General features: G+C 35.9%; 1 long non-coding RNA gene across 1 annotated transcript; it reads right to left on the bottom strand.

The window, feature by feature from the left end:
- Positions 1–5049: 5049 nt before the first annotated feature.
- LOC146441150 (uncharacterized) lies at positions 5050–21764 on the bottom strand. The gene is made up of 4 exons (XR_014850405.1): positions 21652–21764; positions 10785–10856; positions 6105–6223; positions 5050–5207 (listed from the first exon to the last, which is right to left on the bottom strand). It is a non-coding gene; the product is annotated as an uncharacterized LOC146441150 (long non-coding RNA).
- Positions 21765–21810: the final 46 nt, after the last annotated feature.

Here is a 21810-nt window from a genome sequence, read left to right as displayed (position 1 = left end):
CCACTAGTTTTAAGTGTCCAACAAGGAGATTTTATCATTACATGTGAAATACAGAGCCAGATAATACAATGTGCTTTCCCATTATGACAAATAATTTCCTCTTTCAAGGAAATTTGGCCAAAATGTTTTGAAAATGAAACTGTTTCCTCTTCTCATTCAATAGACATAGACACAGGTAAAGGCTAAGTAAGAATGTCCCATAGTAAAATTCCGTGATGATCTTCTGTTTCCCACATTCTCTTATAGACTTGATGCAAAGATCTGCCACTGAAGTTACACTTTTATCTGGACCAACTCAATTCATCAATATGCACAGAATTACAATATTGTTCCAGAGGTAAGTGTATATGGTGAAATTTTGTTTTCATTCTGGTTATTATTTTTTCTCATTCCTCAATCTTGCTTTATGAGAAATCTCATACATTTTCTTCAGCAACTGTACCACCCTAGGATGTGATTTAGCTGATATAAAAAAGCTATATAATAATAATAAAAAAAAAAAAGCACCAATAGAAACTAAGACACTCACAAATTTGTTTGCTATTTGTACATGCTGTTTTTAAGTACTTACCTACAGATAGATACATATGTATACCAGGACATACTTGTAAACAACTAAGAAGCTGAAGAAAAATTGAATTTGCAAGTCATATAATTGTTAGTATATGATCAATCATCCAGTTTAATAGGATAAATAAAAATATGTAACAGGCATTATTTCAGAACAGTCAAACAAAAATAATCCAAAAAAGCCCATTGTATTTATGGGGACAATTCTTTTACCAAAATATCACTTGAAAAGGTTGCAATTAATGCAAAAAGAAAGCAGACAATCTATTAGCATAATCTGAATAAAATCCTTCCACTGTTAAATGTAGACACTAAGTGCTAGTATAATACTTTATTAATTAACAAAGTATTTATCCACTGGGAAATGAGGATAAAAGACTGTACACTTTGTCAGACTGCAGAAAAATGTGTTAGCTCTTCATAAGAAATGCATAAAACTCAAACAAAAGAATGATTATCTCTTTAAACCAATTACATTTAATCTCAGAAGAAAGAATGAATAAATCTGCTCCTTCATGTTACTGTGATACACCACCAAAATTATGACTATCAGAGTCCTTATAAATTTCAAGGCTAGTATCCAGCTATTCTCTTGAACTGTTAAAGGTATTGGTATAGCACATGGAATTTTAAGTTCCAGGATTTTTTTAGGAGGAGGAATAGTTTAATAAATGCAACACTTTATATCGAGCTAGTTTTTAGGTAAATGAAAGATATGGTGTTTTCTAAATGTTGCCACACAGCATAACCATTCTGGCCAGACATCTTCATACAGTATATCCTTACACTTATCAGGTGCTCTGGAATCCTTGCTTTTCCTTCACTTAAATTTTGTACATGTTATGTTTTTAGATAACTATACTTTTACTAACTGTAAACAATTTCTTATCCATTTCCTGTTAAAAACAAACAAACATAGAACAAAAAAAATTCAGGCCTTCCAAGCTAAAAAGCATTTAGAGATCAAAACAAGCACAAGGGAACAACCTACTCAGAAAAGAAAATATTTTACATTAAGCAAGGGAAGTTAGAATGGTAAGGATAGAAGAATATTGCTCAATGGAAGACAACGCTCATTGAAACCTGGTAAGTATATGGACTAAACTAGTCTAAAATTACTACTGGATAACTAACCAATTTCTAACTTGGCTACTTACCAATACTACTGATTTTCAAAAATTAAATATCTTGAGTCCCATAAGACATAACTCAATCATTATATTTTCTGCTATTGAATCTGAACCTGATCATCAAGATGCTTCCTAGAGACTTTGAATATCAATTTCCATCCTTTAATCCATTTGAGAATTTTGGAGACTTGGAAATAAAGAATTCTCTGAAAAGCTTGGTCACTTTCTATACACCTTTGTCCAAGGTCCTGCATTATCCCAGGAATAAGGAAAGGAGAAGACCAAAATCTATTTCTATGCAGATAGCAATTGCATTATTTCAATCCTCCTGAAGTCTTTTATTCACACTTTGTTATCTTGCATTTATACATGTCATATTCTTTTAGTAAAAAACACAAGTCAATTACCACTAGATTATCTTTTGAAAAACTTTTTTAAAAATAGATGGTTGTAAAACTAATAAAAAAATTTCTGTTCTGTTGTAAAAACTGGAAAATGTTTATTTGAAGACCATACTAATCTTTTCTGATAGGAGTTCTGGTTATGATCCTTTGCCCTTCCAGACTTTTTGTGGGCTTGTGTCTCAGACTGTGTCTCCCTTATTGATATGAAACATCACAGGATTGTATTGTAAAAGTTCTGCTTTTCAAAGTCTGCTCACAACATAAATACTTCAGAGCATAAGTTCGTTATCAATTTATGAACTTTGAAGCGTTAAAAAAGTCTTGATGTGAAGACCATTCCATCCGGAGTGTGTACTGTGGGAAAACCTTATTCCTCCCTTCAAGGCAGCTCTTTCTACCTGGTGGGGTGCTATGAATACCCCTTACAGTGACAAGATGCAAAGCATTCATAATCAATAAAAGAGAACTAATTTATTTACTATTCATTGGTATGCATTGACTTCAGATTATTATCATTTCCCCTTTATTGGATAAAATTCTAGAAACAAAAGGATGAAAATAAAACATATTCAGATAGGAAAGATAAAACTTTTATTGCAATTAATAAATGCTGGGTTTTTTTACATTAACATTCTAGTAAAGTAATCAGAGCTTATTTTTACAAGGGCTTTTTGTAAAACTAAACTATCAAGCTGTGAATAACACAAGGAACTTCAAGTTTCTAAACTTGAAAAAATTTCTATGAAATTCAAGATTGTCTGAATTTTCCTCTCACTTTTATTCATAAAGAATGCACATATTCCAAATGACTGATCTGGCAATAACTTGATCTTTTCTGCTGATTGTTCATCTCTTATTAGTACTATTGCTCCATTTCACAGAATAACAAATAGAAACTTTCGCAAAGTTTTAAAGCATCTTGCTCAGAACCAGAATTAAAAATCAGAAGTTCTTAAATGGCCTCTGCACTTCACATACAAATCAGTCTGTAGCAGCATCAATAAATTTAAAAAGATATTCTTGGAGGCTCAGATCCTTATGGAATGACTTTCTTTACCTGAAACCTTAATATAGAATGAACAGTTCTGTCTATCAATACTTGTAGCACAGTCACAGGCATGTGCTACTGCCTTTCCCCTAATGTCTTTGCATTTTCAATATCCTTCTGATACACTCTTGTTACATATTTAATGCTGTTACAGGTGCAAAATTGTAATTTCAATCTTGAATGCTGTTGCACATGTGCCTCAAAAACACTGAAGGCCAAAACTCTATGCTGCTAACACAGATTGTGGGTCAACAACATTTTTCTTTGCTTGCTAATGCTTTATTGTCTCTTAGTATACATTGAAATAATAATGGTAATTTATGCAGATATTTTGTATGCATAGCAAATAATGAGAAACACCTGCAGAAATTTCCCTCCTTCTCTGAGTTCAGCAACTAATTATATTTTTAAATAATGGCTACCATTGAACACAATTATCCAAATCACTTTAAGTAATGGAATCTTTTAAAGGTGTTTTTGAAAATTTTCACACAGTTTTTAAACAGTCTTTTTATATATCAGATAAGAGACAAAGAACATGGTAAGCAGCTTAGTAACCCAAAAATGTTTTGGCAGCTATAAATCACACTGTGATTTTTCTTCTGCAGCTAATACTTCGCTGATTTAGAGAAAGGCTAGGATTTCCCCAATACCTTCCCATCCTGATTAACATTCATGGGTGCTACAAATAAAAAAATACAAGGAAAAGGAAAATATTGAGCCACCCCAGTTAAAGTCACTGACTCAGCAAATCTTGCCTTTTCAAAGTTGAGATTTGAAAGCATAAGCGGGGATGGAAAATGGCAATCTTATGAATAAGGAATGAGAGTCTAATTTAAGGAAAAGAGTAGACCCAAGGTCTCCGAAGACTGAAGTAACATCCACTCGTTTCAGAGACACTCATATCTTCTTGTCTTGCACTTTGAGTATTCCTTCCAAATCTCTAACTAAATAGGACAGAAGTGTTGTTTTCCTGCTATGCTCTCCTTTGCAAGTAAATAAATGAAAAATTGTCAAAGAAAATCACGTCACAACAGCAATCAGTTCAGCACATGAATTTGATTCTTTATATCTGTTTGTAAGGGAGAGAAATGGATCTGTTTTATTTCAGTATCTCTTTCTCCTGTTTCTACTTCCAAGCTTTCCTGAATGATATAACAAAGTGCAAAACTGTTTTAAATACACATGAAAATGAAACACATACATACCCCAAAGCAATAAATGAAAACAAAAGATTACCTGAAATCTCTATAGCATTTTCTGCCTTATATTCAGATATTTAACTAAAAGTTTCCTGCATTTCCCTGCACCTGGATAAGCATGTAACTGTAATTGTCGTATTATTCACACCAGACCCACCACCAGGCATCTCAGCAGTGAGTTATTACAAATTTTTACAACTCCCAAAGCTGACAGATTAGTATTAGCTCAAAGTCAGGATGCTCAACTATGGAAAAATAAACACATAGATGAAGGCTGAGGTGGTCCAAACAGGATGGAGAGAGCCCTGTGTAGTCAAAACTGCAGATTCACTCTCTCTGTGGGATAGAGGAGATTGTGATGGAAAAGACCATCCTACAGCCACCATATCACGGGTCCTAATCTAATCCACTGTAGACACACAAAAACAGCTCAGCTTTCTAGGATACTACTGCTCCTGTTGGGGATCTGAGACCTAGGTCTACTTTGCTTCAAGGCTTAGCAGCCAGTCCCTGACCGTACAGCTCACACTTGGCTGCTATAATCTTGGGACTGCAAAATTTATAGATTTATATTTTGTGATGTAAATTCAGTTTACCCTTCAACAACCTTGCATTGCACATGAGAACAAAAGACCCAAATTCCTGGTATCTAACATACAATAATTGAAGAAAACACAGTAACACACCTAATTTGAAACATATCGGACAAGTGCTGAATTTTAGAATTCATTGGGGTCATTCCAGCTTGGCCACTTGGGCAAGATCATGCCTACACAAGGCATGGCTGCATCAGATTTGCAATTCATCTTTTTCATTTTCTGTTGCTAGTGGAAACAGAGATCTTCTGTTGCTCCTGGAAGTGGACAGGGATGACAAAAATTACCATTACAGCCTCAAAGAAGCCTATTTATCTCTAGTATTACAGGTGCACAGTACAGTGAAATGGGGCAATTAGAGTTAAAAAGGAGGGAAATTAGGATTCAGTTATATGTATGATACTTCTGTGTGAAATGAGCTGTTATTCTAACTCATTTCCCTGAAGCTAGGCATCCACATCATATAAATGTGGGAACTGATACTTGGAGCTCACCTTCTGAAAAGAAGCCAAGAATTAACTTCTAATTTTGAGTTAATCAGAACAAGGATAAAGCAGTTTGGATAAGCATTGACACACCTTCTTACATGCTTTATAGACAAACAGTAGAAATTATTCCTCAAGCCTTTGAATCAGTATCTTGTGCCTGCACACAGCCCTATGATATGACTTTCAGAATCATGTCTTTTCCACTATTATTTTCCTGTTTTGTACATGAAATATGTTTTTACAAACATTACATAGATTCAGGAATGATATTATATTACAAATGGCAAAAGCATTTGAATGACTGATTTTAAAATTTTATCCAATCCTTCAATTTTGAAATTTACATTAAAATAATCACACCATTTATTTTTCCCTGCAAATTTTTTACACTTTGGAAAATTAACAAAAATATTTTAACATATGCCACAATAGAATCCCCCCCTCACAAGCAGTTCATTTTGAAAACTGTGTTGGATTTTTAGAAAAAATTTTTACAAAACATTTTAAGATGCTAGAATAAATCAGTGGATAAATAATTTCTGTTTCCAACCTAATTTTAAAAATTTCGTTATGTCTTTTGCAATTCTGAAATTAAGACTGATTTTTGTTGACATCTGCAAGAATGGCTTGTACCAAGATAAATTTGGAATGTTAGGAGTAGCATACCCTGGTTGTCTTGATGTAGGTCGAATACTGAAAATTGTATTTAGGAAAAATGTCACTTGTCATCTGTCCGCTGCCTTTTGTATATGCATTTGCTAAACTGGTTGATTGAACTATGCTTTCTGAAAGAGAAAAAACGGATTTTGAAACACATCTCTGCAAGAGTGCAATTCCAACCTGGTCTTGATTTCCAAAATAAAGCAGGAGAATGTTAATATTCAAAGCCCAAATAGATTTGCCGAGGATTAAAAGGCATTTTGTTAGGACAAGTAAATACAGAAAATAAACTCATAAATTCTCTTCTGCTTTCTGTGTGATGTCCTGTGTGGTACTTAACTGGTAAGGGAAAAAGCAACATAATATTTCAGAAACAGGCAGCATAAGAATTAAATAACGCCAATTTAAGGAAAAGAAAAGTAGATAACCTTTCTCTGAAATATGGCAGCGAAAGGGAGAAGGAAGGTGCCGTGGGAAAAAAATTCTCACATCCATGCAGATCATAGGGATTGCTTTCCATTTCCAAATTCCAAAAGGAGATCCAGGTTTTACTGTCTTGCAGGATCAAACCCTATCTCAAGATATCAAGGACTGATGTTAAGTATAACTACAAAATATATGATCCATTATAATCTCGTTTGACCAAATTATTTAAACTAACTTGCATTTTACAGAGTTGAAATCCTAAATTTTTCCATTATGCTGAGGACTGAATAAACAATACATAATATTATTATAAACTTCCTGATAAGTATCTATTATCCCAGTTTAAATACCTTACAGAAAAAGAGAAAATAAAAAGTGCATGTGCTTGCAAAGTGGTGTAAAAAAGACCTTGCATTCCCACCTGCATTTGCCACAGACTTGGGTAATAGTGAGTGTTGAATGGACAATTTCTTCTCCCTTCTATAAGCAAATATCTCATATTTGGAACATGGAAGAAGCAAAATATAATTTTTTTTTAAATGCTGACGCTCTCCAGCCACATTTTGCAAACTGTGGTAGCTTCCAACGTCCATGAGAGGGAACTATTGTTTAACAGTTGAAGGTTCATATCCCCACTTCATTCAGCGCAATTTCCCTCTGCTTATCTGAACCCTGCCAAATGGGATGTTCAGAACGTAAAAGGACAATCCCGATCCTCATTAGAATGTTATTTTTGAAAGCTAAACTGTTTTAACTTTTTAACAAGAAGGGTACTAAAGATGGTGCTACTAATAGGATTTGGTGTGCTATGCAGATGGAACCAAGTGACAGGCGCCTGATACCAGAAACCAGAGACATGATAGCAATAGACATCATAACAAGAACACATTTGCTACATTCAGTTCTTTCTAAGGAAAAAGAAAACTTTTCCTAGGGATATATTAATTTTAAAAAGTGTCACTGTAAAACAAAAAGAATAGCTCGGTATTCATCAGATTCCTGCATGACAAGTGAATATGATGATCCATAACTGGTACAACGTAAACACATGCTATGAAGTATTCATTTTTGTAATCTCCCAGACCATTGCAACTGGTAAAATCCAGACCACTGCACCAGAAGATACACAGAGTGGACTCTTGGAGATTACACAGTTTCCTCCTATTCTGCCCAGCCCCTACAGTGGCAGAGCTACAAAACAAGTTAGAAAATACATGCTTCTTTAGGGTTTGGTGGTTTCGTGTTTTGGTTTTTGTAAATTATTTTTGGAGAAAACGAGAAGACAAATATATTCATTCTTCTTGACAGCCTCCTGATTTATAAGAGCATTGACATCCATTCCCTTTGTACAATTTGGCAAATGATCAATAGAATTATTCTTTGTGCAGGCAGTCTCAGATTGACTGAGGCAGCAGGTACAAAAGGCATCATACCAGATTAGAGTTTGGGATGAATTAACAGTGTAAAGGGACTTCGGTTTCATAGACTAGGTTGAAAAGCAGTAAGTAGGTTGATAATGTGGCTGAAATTTATGGAAACAAAGCCTTTTTGTGAAATTTGTACTGTTAATTTCTTTTTTTGGTAAATAAATTATACAGAGACCTGTAAAATACATATTTTTTTTCTAACACGGATATGAGAATGGCTAAACCAAAAAGAAGAAACACTGATATAGACTCTGCCTTTTCCTGCCTCTCTAACTTTGTATAAGCGAGTAGTCTAGCTGAATTTAATGGGGGAAACTTGGATTATTTTGCCTCTAAAGTTCAGAACAGCTTTTCAAGTTTAAGTTACATTTTTTGTGCATTTTGATTATGCAGCTATTTTTCTGGTGCATAAAATGACTCTGAAATAAACAGAATACCTCCAGAATTATTTAAATATATGTTGATTTAAAGTGTTACACATTTCCTGGCCTTAATTGTGCCCTTTGTTTGAAACTAATAGTCATCAAAATTGTAGTGGCTTAACTGCTGTCTTTAAACAAGAAAACATTCCGCATTTGATTAACAGAGAAACCTCCTCATCAAGTTTTTTTCAATATTCTATTTTTTATTCCTTCATTAAAAAAATGCAACTAAATAAGATGTCTTATAAGTAAAAAAACTATCACAATTAAGCCCATTCTCAAATTAATTAAATAGCAATGTCCTCTAAACATTTTGTTCAAAAATGTAAAATCCCTCAACTTAAAATGCTCTGAATTAACATTTATTTTTTCTATTAAAAAGACTCAGCTTCTCTCTGTGCTTCAAAACTGACATATTGTGCAATAAACAGCAATCAGCCTAAAGATGCTATATTAAACAAACCAAGTTTTGTTTTGCTAAACTAAGCAAAATTAGTTGAATGCCCTAAGTAATAGTTGCTGGTATTTTTTTGTAAATTATTTCTCCACTTGTTTTTGTGTCTATGCATAAATTAAAAATCTGCTGAAATTTATTATTCATCTGAGATGTAATTAATATGCAAAAATATGCAAATTAAGATGCAATTAGGCTTCAATTCTCTAGTGGAATTTTCCATTATAATTTAATACAAAGTAATAGAGTAATTGGTGTCACGTGTAATTACGGTTACTCACGTGTACTTGCAGACGTGAAAATGGTGTGGTATATGTTAGTTATCCTATGCAAATGTACCATACAGGCTCTTAACACTTGGGAACTAGGTAAACAAAGATTGTCTTAAAAAAGAAGTGAGCAACACTGACCCTTCTTTCTCATCATGTACTGTCATTTTCAAGAACATGAATAATTGTAATTAATTTTTGCTGTGTTTATTCCTTAGAATTTATAAATAGGTGGCATGATGCAATACCAGGCTTTCTGGTTTTAATGTCTTCTGTAGGAAATCATGTTTGGCAAAACAAAAAGTGATGATCAAAACGACAAGGACCTGGAGGATTGGTAATATGCATAACACCAATCTGTCAAGTTTTTAACACAAGATATATTTTCTGTCTTGATGTGATATACAATCAGTTTCAATTGTTTTATAATTTGCTACTTCTTACTATACAGCTTTGCATTACAACCTATAATGCAAAATCAGATTAATATTTGGCTGGAGGGAGAGCCCACAAAAAATCATGGGCATGAGCACATGTACCGGGTGAACAAGTCACACTGAATTCAAGTTTTCTGAAGTGTTAACATCTGCAGGATCAGCCTCTGAGTTTATATGAACTTTCAATATAAGTGACTATCTGGGATACTGTAAAATAATCCACAAGGCTTTTTTAGTCTCCTTCCTGTCCTGAAGTATAGTTCTTGCTCTGCATGTAGAGAATTTTGGATATAGCAATAAATTTTTCAAACCACCCAAATAATCAAAATTTCATAATCTTGCCTGATAATTACTTATCCAGCTGGATCAAAAGGACAGATTGCCATGCAGTTGAACTCACAAAAATAATAAAGAGAAAAGGATGGTAAAAACCCCAACCAAAGCCAGAAAAATGCTTTCCAAATTTTATTGTAACAAAAGACGAAAACTGAATAAATATAACTTTGTTCTTAGCTCTGACTCCAGACTCATCATTCCCTCACAGCAGCATACACCTCTCATTTTTAACACCCTAACAGCAACACACATAAACCAGTAGCATGTGTGAAAAAGAATGATTCCTTTCCAGGATGGTTATTTTTGGGGGTCTTTTGGTTTGTTTTTTTTAAGAGTTCTAAGGTCTGTTGCACAGCCATGCTTTTGCTTTAACACTATCACATGCTCAAAACCTTTTTGTTTTCCCCATGCAGGCTGGAACTTGTTACAAGTTTAATGTGGATAGATCAATGGGCAGGTAGGTGGGGTGAAGAGAGGGAAATTGGAATGATTTAATGTAATGAGTATAGAGCTTCACCGTGCCAAACTAGTCTACTTCTCTTTCTTTTCATTTGCTTCTACTGCCGCTGGCTAATTATTTAAAGGAAAAGCCATCTATGTGAGAAAATAAAATCTACCATTAGTCTCTCGTGCTGCGCCCTTCCCTAGCCCCACCCATTCATCCATATGTAGCTTTTCCATTCACTCCCATAATACCACCAATTACTATGCAGTCAGGACCATTCATATTCATATTCACATCTCACTGTGGACATTTAAGCTACACTCTGAGCAACACTCATACCTTAAACTACACCTATTATACAGCTGTTGTACAATTACTGTAAATGAAGTATACAATATGGGGCTCAGCTTGTATAATAATTTGTAATCAGTGATAGGGGAAGAGGGTTTTGTGTACTTCTGCCCTGGTACCTTTTGGTCTCCTTCTTTCCATCATTCTTCTTTCCCTTTCTCCCCTTGGGCTTGGTTCAATAAAGGCTTATTCTGAGAGACACAATAAAGAGATTCTCATCTAGGGTAAAATAACTTAGCCCTCCTGCAACTACACCAGTTTATGCCAGCTGAGACAGTCAGCCTGTCTATCTCAGCACATAGCACTGATCTCTTTTGTATCATTCTTTGCTGAAATGGACTTAGTTTTGATTTATACCAGAGACCAGAACAAAATACAAAACTTATGTGTAAAAAGATGATCAGAAGAAAGGTTAAAGAGAATCAATACAGGAACCACTGCTAACTAAATTAATGGTCTTTGGTTTGGTTATTTCAGATGTTTTTAGTGTACTAGCTGTTTCAAAAGGCAAAAGATTAGAGATTTGATGGATCAATGCCATGATCCAGCGGTGAATCTCAGGTTGATAACAAAGGAAAGGATATTCAGTAGAATATGATATATGTAGGCCAGCTATCTCACTGGTGGGCTAAAGATTCCACAACCTTTCCATCTTTGTGATTTTGTCACTAGAAGTTAGGATGGATTTATCGTTAATGGTATCGAAGCCATATTGAAATATCTTGAAACAGTTTCCCACTGCTCCCCAGTTTATGGTCAACATGAACTATATTTTACAGAAAACATAAACCAATTATTCTTGTGGATGATTTAACATAATTTTACAGATTGCTTCCTGTTTATAAATATGTTTATAAATATACCATCATACAACCAAAATTTGACAGTTGTGGGGTCTTCACTCATCTAGAAATGTTCTTCAATAACATGGAAGTCCATTTCAGTATCAGTAGATATTTTAAAATCATAAAAACAATTAAAGACTTTCTATTTTTTTCTCTTACATAGAATATAGACCTCTGACTATATTAAATATTTTCACAAATAAAATATACATGTGTGTGCTCCTTCTTCTTTACATTGTCATCTCCTCCATCTATGTTTTTTTCTGATTTACAAATCCCATACATCTGGGTGACTTGTTCTTGTGACTTTCTTCACAAGACTGTATGGGGACCAGTCACATATATTCTCCTCAGTAATTGTTTGCAAGGCTATAGCCTTACAATAGGTCATTTGTCATACTAGTGTCTTAGAAGTCCTGACATCTAACATGTTGTGTTCCCAAATAGAATTGCAATGCTAACAAAATTTAACAACATTTTAATAGACAGTACTGTTCCAATTACAGCAGGCTTTTTTCCTTTCTCCCTTAAAGCAGGAGGTCGCAGTCGATATTACTGATGCTACCCCATTGGGTAACCTTTAACTGAGTTCTTGTTGTGGGTTTTCAGCTGAACAATTGATGCTTTTTATGCATCTATCATAAGTGGATTTCCTGATAGAGAGGTGCTGTACATATTTCTTCCTTCTTGTCTGTCATGTTTCAAGGAAGAGGCTGCATCACTGCTCTTCCATCAACATTTTGTTTATGCACAGCTTTGTCTACCCTCATTTCTCTCAGGACTCCTGCTGTCCTCTGTCATAGGTGGAAACAACCGTTTTCCATCACAGACTAATCAGAAGATCAGTCTTTTCATTTGTTTCTCTCACTCAAGATGTTTATTGGAGTTCCTTGGGAAGGTAGCTTCTACTAAGAAATTAAGGACCAAACAGAGATTGTTGCTGCTGGGGTACTTCTTCACTGATTCACTTTCACTTAGTGGCTGTTGTTCCTACATTCATACAGCAATGCCAAGACTTTACACATTTCTCACAAACTTGCATGTTTCTGCAGTGAGTTGGGTTAGTTCAAACAGTTGTCAGCAAGAGAGAAAACATTGTCACTCATGGGAGACAAGTACACATCATTCAAGTGGTTAACGGTTCAGAGTGGTTGCATTTGCCAGGTATATCAAAAGATAGAACATGAGAAAAAACCTCATTCTTAGATGGTCTTCAAGAAGGCAGATGTTCCAAACACAGTATGTACCCACCACATCTGCTACAGTTCAGCTGTCTCTGATAATTAGAACCTCACATGCAGGTAGACACCCGACTGCTTCCTTTATGCCTGTAGTAAGGCCTTCTAGCCCAGGTTTGAGACACAGCTTTGCAGAAGCCTTGCTCATTCTGTAGTTTAAGAAAGGGCTTCAGAAAAATAAAATCACTATTTTTTATGATAACTCCTTCTGCAAGTAACAACAGAAGGAGTGATTAATTTAAAAAAAAATTATATATTTTTTTTTCAGGAGCTTTTGATAACCTTCCAAAGACCTGCAGTTAATCAGTAAGATAAATGTTCATAACTGGTGAGGCATTTTGGACCTTGAGTTCTCGTGAAATGACTTATCTGCTCCAAATTTATCTTTCATCTCTCAGTGTATGTGCACTGAAGTAATTGTTTTTTTCTGTTTGATCATGGAAAATATGTGGACTGCATCAGTGCTCAGAAAAGTTATAGCCTGATGAGCTGTGGTCTTGATAAGTGCACCATTTTAAACATCCTAACTCTTCCTTCTCATCCTTCTGGTCCCTGGCTTAATGTTCCCACACCATTTATACTCTTCAGCTGTATACCCAGTAGCAAGGGAATGTGAAGAACTGACAAGGATTAAAAATAACCTGTTAAAACCAATTTGGTTTAACCTGTGTTAGTCATACTGCTGCTAAAAAGAATTTCTAATTTACATTCCTGTTTCCTCAGGCTCTTCCCCTTTCTACTGTGTCCTCTAAAGTAACATAGATAGTAGACTTAATTCATAGTCATTTTCATGGAATCCAGATGATGATCCAGATCAAAATTGCCTCTTTCATCCTTCCTCAACAGCACTACATCTTGCTGCTCTTCTCTTTATCTCTGACAAATATCAGGTGTCAAAATGGATTGCTTGCAATATTCCATTTTTACTTTAATGGTCTCCTACTCTTACCTCCTGCCTAGGAAGCACTGTCTGTCTTAGTCATTCTTAGTCATTCATTGCTGTAAAATCTCTCCCTTCATGTTTCCCAGCTTTGGCAGTACTTTACAGTTGAATTGTAATCTCTACTTCCAATGATTATGCAGTAATGGCCTCACTGACTTGCTTTATATGACCTTATTTTTTATAATGAATTTTCCTGGTTTGGCCTCCCATGAAATGACCATGGTTCAGAACTAGAATTAGGGAAGATCCTAGTCTGTAAGATGTTAAGTTAAAATTTCTTGGAAGTTTCTATGTGTTTTTAGTATGGGAAATACTGAGGAAAAAGAGAGACAAAGAAGGAAGAGATCTCAATTGCCAACAGAACAGCCAGTGACTCACATTTGCAATGCTGAAACAGGATGAGAGGCTGAGCTTCAAGTGCAATTTCAATCAATATGTAGTTACCGATACAGAGTGGAAAAAGGTTCAACAAGAGATGCAACAAAAATCTACTGGTTGGGTGCAGCTCCCCTGTAGATACGCCCAAGCCATGTCTGGTGTCAGTCCATGGGAGTTATTGATTGCCTGGGTGAGGAGATTTAATATTGATTGCCTGGGTGACTGTCTGCTCTGGTTTCTTATTCTCCATGGCAGAGCAATACTGTAGAGCAACACCACTTCTTAGAAGTCCATCCTTACAAAACTGAAACTTGAATTTCAAGTGCAGAAGGGAGATTTAGAAAGCAAAAAGCAAACAAACATAAAAGAAAAACCAAAAAGCACCCCAAAGCTCTATCAATTAATTGGGAAATCTCTCAAACCCTTTACATAAGACCTTTCTTCCCTTCTCCACCCATAACTAAATAGTGTGTAACTTCTATCTGAAGCCATTTTACTTATTTATTCCACTGAAAATCTGTATTTTACCACATGCTCAAGACTATTTCTTCCTCCCCAACTGCTGATCACCACTACTATTCTAACAAAGATGCCATATAACAATTAATTGCTTTGCTTTGTATTATAGCTCATCAACTTGTTGGGAGCTAGGAAAAATGAAATAATGGGGGTCACTTCTGGAAAATGAGTTTATTTTCATGCCAGCTGCAGAAAATGAGCAAGGCTGGCTTCATGCCAGTTAAAGGGATGCTGTAAGAGGTTTCTTTCTTTTTGCCTGAAGAACAAATGCCGATCAAAAGAGTTACACATGCTAATACTGACATGCATGTTACATACATGCAATCTAAAAAAACATTATTGCACAAAATAGGCTAAATTTCACGTCTTACTATATTTGGCCCTCACCTTCCCTCTATATTTTTAACTTACAATAAAAACTCCTGTTCTTGTGCATTTATCCTTTTGAAAATCGTTTACTAATTTAACAAAAATACCAGCCAACAGGAATTTTGCAGCTACATGACCTGGAAACTAAATATTATTGAATGACTTCAGAGTTTGCTTAGAGTTTTTAGCCTTTTAAAAGCAACCCTGATTACCTGCTTCATCTATTTGTGAAACATTAAATGATTAAAAGTTTTATACAAATGGAAGGAACCACATAGATATTTTTAAGCACTCAGCACCTGTGTACTGATATTTTGACTAATGTGTCTTAAATCCCCTAGAAAGCTGAGCTCTATAGACTTAGCAGATTACTTAATGGCAACATTTGTTAAGGTACTGCCATAAATCAGTTTGGAAGTAACTGATGACTAGACTCATCATTGAGGAGAGAGGATACAGCTTCTTTCTAACATCACCTTGCTGAAAATAATTTCTTCACTGAGACACAAATCTCTGTGCAGCAGTTGGACACTGCACATGGCAGTGCCCTTAACTTTGATATTTCTGTCATGTATGAGATGTCTGTTTCTTGTTATAAATTCCAGAAATTTGAATTAAGAAAAGAAATTATGAAAAGAGAAGGAAAACATTTTTAATATTGAAATGTGTGTGTCTTAATAGTAAAGAAAAAAAGGAGAGTGTAACTGATAAATAAATGAAACAAGGTGTAAAGAAGTATTAATGTTTTCATTATTTCATACCATTTCTACTCTGTTGCAACTGATTTCCATAGTAATATAGTTAGCTCAAAATCTGTCTTTGCATATAAGGTCTCCATAGAAAAAGCAAATGTGAAAATGGCAATATTTTCAACACTTCTTTTCTTTAATAAAACTAAGATTTTCAAATCTGGTTTTATTAAAACACAATAAATACCATCAATTTTTGACATGAAATCTCATTACACACTGTAAATATTTATCACTTTGCAAAAAGAAGATTATACATTAGTTCTATTCATTCTATTCAAATCTGAGTAAGAATGAATTCATGTTTTATTTTTCTTCCTCTATTTAAAAAGGCCCAGTTGCTGTAAGAAAATGAAAGAAATAGTCTTTGTTGCTGCTAACAAATCAGCAGAAAGAAATATCTCAGAGGTAAGTGCTCTGACACACTGTTCCTTGACCCTGCAATTACTCCCTACCAATGCCATTTATGATTCTCAGAAAGTCCCATTGATTTCAAAGAGAGTCAGTCCATGAAAATCGCTTTGTAAAAAGAAGACACTAACCTTTCCATTTCTGGAATTTACCTTCAAACATGGAGGTTACAAGGGAAAAGAAAAAAAAAAGGAAATCTGATTATTTGATTCTTCTTTTACCTTTATAACAGAATAACTGTTATATTAACCAGTAGAGCTCAGAACACAGAAATGCCTCTGTTCACAAAGCTCAAAATTGAAATAGCAGTCGTGTAACAGCAGGACAAGGTGAACAGATGAAATAAATTGTGGAAGGTATGTTGTGCCTGTCTGAGGCACAACTTAGGAAGACTTATGAGGACTTTATTATTCTTGTCATTAAATCTAACCCCAAGAATTTTAAATCAATGTTTTAGCTTCGAATGTCTAGCTTGCATAAGGGCATGTTTTCTGAGAAAATCATTCTTGCAGATCTGTTTCTCCTTGAGTTTATGGTTTTACCTAGATAACAATATAGACCATATCCTGTTGCACAGTCTTTGAAGTATTCTTCAAGTATCATAATTAAGTTGCATATGTTCCATAAGTCTCATTCAAATCCTTTGAAGAATGCTTTTGCTAACCTACATACATTTAAGAACAAAACAAGTGGGCTTCCTTCCCTTTTGGGGTGCATGGTCTTTGCAGAATAAAATAATTTCCTCACATGCAAAGAGAATGCTCAAACAAAATGACATTCTACAAAAGACATTCAACCACTCTGATAATAAACAAGAAAACATAAATAAAATTGGGGTGCTTTCAACCACAATTAACTCTGATGTGAGGCTCAAGTATAAATTTTCATGCACAAGCTGGGAGATGTGGCTGAAGAGCATTCCCACAGAAAGGCATCTGGGGGTCCTGGTCAGCAGGGAGCCCTGTCAGCCCAGTGGGCAAACCCCATCCTGGGGTGCATCAGACACAGCATCACTGGCCAGGCAGAGGTGAGCATCCCACTGTATTTGGCATTGGTGTGGCCTCACCATGGACACTGAGTGCAGTTCTGGTCCTCATCATTTATTTAGGATGTGGAAGTCCTTGAATGTGTTCAGAGAAGGGCAACAAAGCTGGTGATAAGCCCTGAGGAACGTCCTGTGGGGAGTGGCTGAGAACACTGGATTTGTCTAGTTTGGATGCTGAGGTGGAATTTCCTGTGGTATATTTTATTGCCGTTGCTCCTTGTCCTGCCTCTGTGCACCACTGAAAAGAGTCTGACACCGTCCTCTTGGCACCTGCCTTTGAGATATTTACATGCATTAACGACATCCCCTCTAAGTCTTCTCTAGATTAACAGGTCCATCTCCCACAGTCTCTCATAAGGGAGATGCTCCAGATTCCTAATCATTTTTGTGGCCCTCCACTCAACCCTTTCAAGTAGATCCTTTTCTTTCTTGTACTGAGAAGCCCAGAACAGTACACAGATCCAGATGTGGCCTCACCAAGGCTGAATAGAGGGGAAGGGCCACGTCCCTCGACCTGCTGGCCACACTCTTCCCACGGACCCCAGGATACCATTGGTCCTTCTGGTTGCAAGGGAGCTGCCAGCTCATGGTCAACTTGTCATTCACCAAGACTCCCAGGTCCTTCTCCACAGAGCTGCTCTCCTGTAGGTCAAGTACCAACTTGTGCTGGTGCTTGGGCTTATTTCTCCCAAGGGGCAGGACCCTGCACCTGCTCTTGTTAAACATCATCAGGTTTCTCTCCACCCAAGCCTCCAGCCTATCAGGGTCCTGCTGAATGACAGCAGAGCTTTCAGGTGTATCAGCCACTCCCCCCAGTTTTGTATCATCAGCAGACTTGTTTAGGTACATTTTATCCCTTTGTCCAGGTTGTTGATAAACAAGTTAAATAAGACTGGACCCAGTATGGATCCCTGGGGAATGTCACTGACTACAGGCCTCCAACTGGATTCTACTCCAATGACCATGATCCTGTGTGCTGTGACATTCAGCCAGTGTTTGACCCACCTCACTGTCCATTTATCTAATCCACATTTCCCAAACTTACCTATGAAGGATGTTATGGAAGACAGTGTCAAAAGCCTTGCTGAAGTGAAATTAGAAAACATCCACTACTCCCCCCTTATCAATTCAGACTGCCACACCATCATGGAAGGCTCTCAGATTGGTCAAGCATGATTTCCCCTTGGTGAATCCATGCTATCCTGATGACCTTCTTCTACATGCTTGGTGATGACCTCCAGGATGATCTGCTCCATCACTTTTCCAGGGATGGAAGTGAGGCTGACTGGCCAGTAGTTTCCTGGGTCATTCTTTTTGCCCTTTTTGAAGATGGGAGTAACATTGCCCTTCTGCCATTCATTGAGCACCTCTGCCATTCTACATCCTTTTTCAAAGATGATGGAGTGTGGCTTAGCAACAATGTTTGCCAGTTACCTCAGCACTCATGGATGCATCCCCTTTATGGTATTGGCTGTTTAGCTGATCTCTAGTCCAACCCAACCATGGGGAAGTCTTCTTTTCTTCAGCCTTCTTCTGTTACTTCCAAGGTCGGGAACTACAAGGGTCAACCTCGGCAGTAAAGATTGAGGCAATGAAGGCATTCAGTTATTCTACCTTTTCTGTGTCTTCCCATTATTAGGACACCAATCTGATTCAGCAACGGCCACACATTTTCCCTAATCTTCCTTTTGCTGGTGATGTATTGGTAGAAGTCCTCCTTGTTGTCCTTGAAATCCCTTTTCCAACTCAATTCCAAGTGGGCCTGTGGCCTTCCTCATCACAAAAAGTAACAGAAGTTCAATGAAATGAACAATGAAATGAAATGTCCTTTTACAGAGATAGAGAAGAGTAAAGGTTTTTTTTCAGTCATGAACTTCAGTCCTCTGTCTGGCTGTTTAGTCTATTTGTCAAGATCTGTCTCTGATTTGTTTAAGGTCTTCTTCTGTTGCCAAAAGTTGCTCTTTGGAAGACATACAAATTACAGAACTATTCTTGTCTTTTAAGAAGAAGTTGAAATGAGTAAAGGAAGAGCAAAGGATAATTTAATTTAAAATTTAATGCAGTGAGGATTGTGATAGTCCCAAATTTTCGGCTAATGAAAAAATGAAAAAAATTCTTCATAGTTTCACCTCCAGTGTTCTTTATCTTAGCAACCTTAGTGTCAATTATACAAAGCACGACAGTACTTTCCTAGACTCAAGAAAGCTGAAAACATTTTTTTTTTTCCAAATCAGGAAGACAATTTAAAAATTATACATGAACAATCTTATTTCAAGATTTTTCTTCACTGAGGTTTCCCTAAAGAATTTCTGTCTTGCAGTTCTGGTCTGCATAAATGTGCAGTCTTGCTATTTCTATGATTTCTGTTGTCATCAATAAAACATTGAATACTATGTGACTTTTGCAATTCACCTCTCAAACAATAAGAAGACTAAAAGAATCTTTGAAAGATTCTGATAGTAAGTAAATTCAAAATTTCTTTTTCTCTTCTGATGATGATTACAAAGTTAGAAGGTAATTCAGCTGAATTAACGAACTACAGTTATCGTTTGTGGTTTTTTTTAATCCAGTATGCTGTGTTTCACTATATTTAAAAACCATACTCACCTTATGCAAATAATGAAATTTCCTATCACTATTTGAGTGTTTCTTTAAGATGGTGATTTTTTCCATGGAATAATGACTTTTATTTCCAAGTAAGCCTTAGCAGTGCAAAAATAAATAAAAACAAATTAAAAATAGTAATTATAATTTAAAAACCAGCCAGAAATGAGAATATTAGAAGCTTAAAATATAAGTTTGAGCTTTAAAAAATCAAAGAATATTTATCTGTGGACCAGTGAGTTTGGAAAACATCTTAACAAGTCTGTCCATCCTTACTTCTTTCAGTCTTGGAGAAAATTCACCTTCATTATTCATATACCTAAACAACTGTGTTAACAAGTACTTTTAATTGCCATATGGAACCAGAGCTCTGCAAGAGATATTTATATGAAACAGAAACTGTAGAAAAGGATATTCTCTTCTTTATTAATCTGATGCCAACATTTTGCTAATTAAACCACCACATGTCTCATGTCACTTCCTACGTAGGTCACTGGAAGAGGAGATACATTTGGGCAACCTTAAGGATGAATCCCAGGGGAGCATCCCACAAACGCATGGTATTTAAGCTTGCAAGTTTATTAAACAAATCACAGAATATATTGCAGTCTAAATCACAGACGTGGCATGACACAATTAGAAGATTTATTGATTCTTTGGGCTAGAGATCTCACAGCTTGCACTGGGGGCTCTACACCCACCAGAACCAACAGATTTGCTTCATCACAAGTAATATTTCTAAACTAGTGCAAGGAAGTTTATAAAGTTGAAACTGCCTGACTTCAACTTTGCTTGTTTTCAACTTTGCTTCTATTTTAGCATAACTATAAACTGAACACATTTTTATTAGTCCCATGTCTCACCACCCCAAATTATTGGCACCCAGCCTGCAATAGCAGAATCACCGTATGAAGCAAAGGAAAAAAAATTAATAAGCAATATTTTCTTCAGCCTAGCTACCATCTGCCTGTATTGGAAGTTCTTACCTCTTTATGGAGTAGTCCTTTGCTTATTGAGTAATGGTGATCAGAATAATGGTCAGAACCTCTACTGAAATACAAGATGTTATAAACAGTTGGCTATGTCCTTTACATCATATTTCCAATAAAAGACAGCTGATTATGACTCAATTATATGTTTCCCAGAACTCAGTTCAGGTGTGAGAAACTTTTTCCAATCATGCCTTGGAGTTCACTTCTTTACAGCAGAACACATGGACATTTCTTTTGAAAGTCTATTTATTGTTCTTCTTTGTGGCATGTAAAAGTGCCAAGATCAATAGAAACTCTCTTTATTCAACATTCCATGATGTTCAATGAAAGGTCACAAGGATGGTTAAGGGACTGGAGCACCTCACATATAAGAAAGGTTGAGATAACTGGAGCCATTTAGCCTTGTGAAGAGAAGGCTCATGGGCATCTTATTAATATATGTAAATACCTGAAGAGGAGGTGCACACAGGACAAATCTACTCTTTTCAATGTCAGCACAAGAGGTTCCATAAAGAGAAGAAACCACTTTTTTGCTGTGAGGGTGACTGAACTCTGCAACAAATTTTACAGAGGTTTTTTTAAAATCTTCCTAGGAGATTTTAAAAAATGGCGTCTCAACATGTTCCTGGGTAACTGGCTGCATGTGACCCTCCTTGTGCAGGACAGTTGGACAATGCTCTCCAGAAGTGCCTGCCAACTTCAACCATTCTGTTATTCTCTGACTGAATACTAAAATCTCTCTGCAGTGGAACAAATTATATTATTTTGTCTCTTTGGATCAAGAAATCTCTGTCAGTTTTTCACAAGCAAACAAGTAACATTATAATCAAATTTTTAGATGATCCATTAATGTAAAAGACTTACACCAAATCTGCATACTGATGCAGACTTACCAGCCACAATCTCATCAATACCAGTGGTCCATGAACCACTCTTCAACTCTGAGATTAGTCCCTGTCATGGCTAAAATTTAACTGAAAGAAAACAACATTTTCGACCTTTCTTCTCTGATGCAAAGAATGAAAGTCATCATAGAATCGTAGAATCACAGA

This window comes from Lichenostomus cassidix, chromosome 2, assembly GCF_008360975.1.
Source record: "Lichenostomus cassidix isolate B80296 chromosome 2, HeHo_3.0, whole genome shotgun sequence".
NCBI lineage: Eukaryota > Metazoa > Chordata > Aves > Passeriformes > Meliphagidae > Lichenostomus > Lichenostomus cassidix.
The sequence above is the reverse complement of the archived record's forward strand: the minus strand, read 5'-3'. Positions and strand labels throughout refer to the sequence as shown.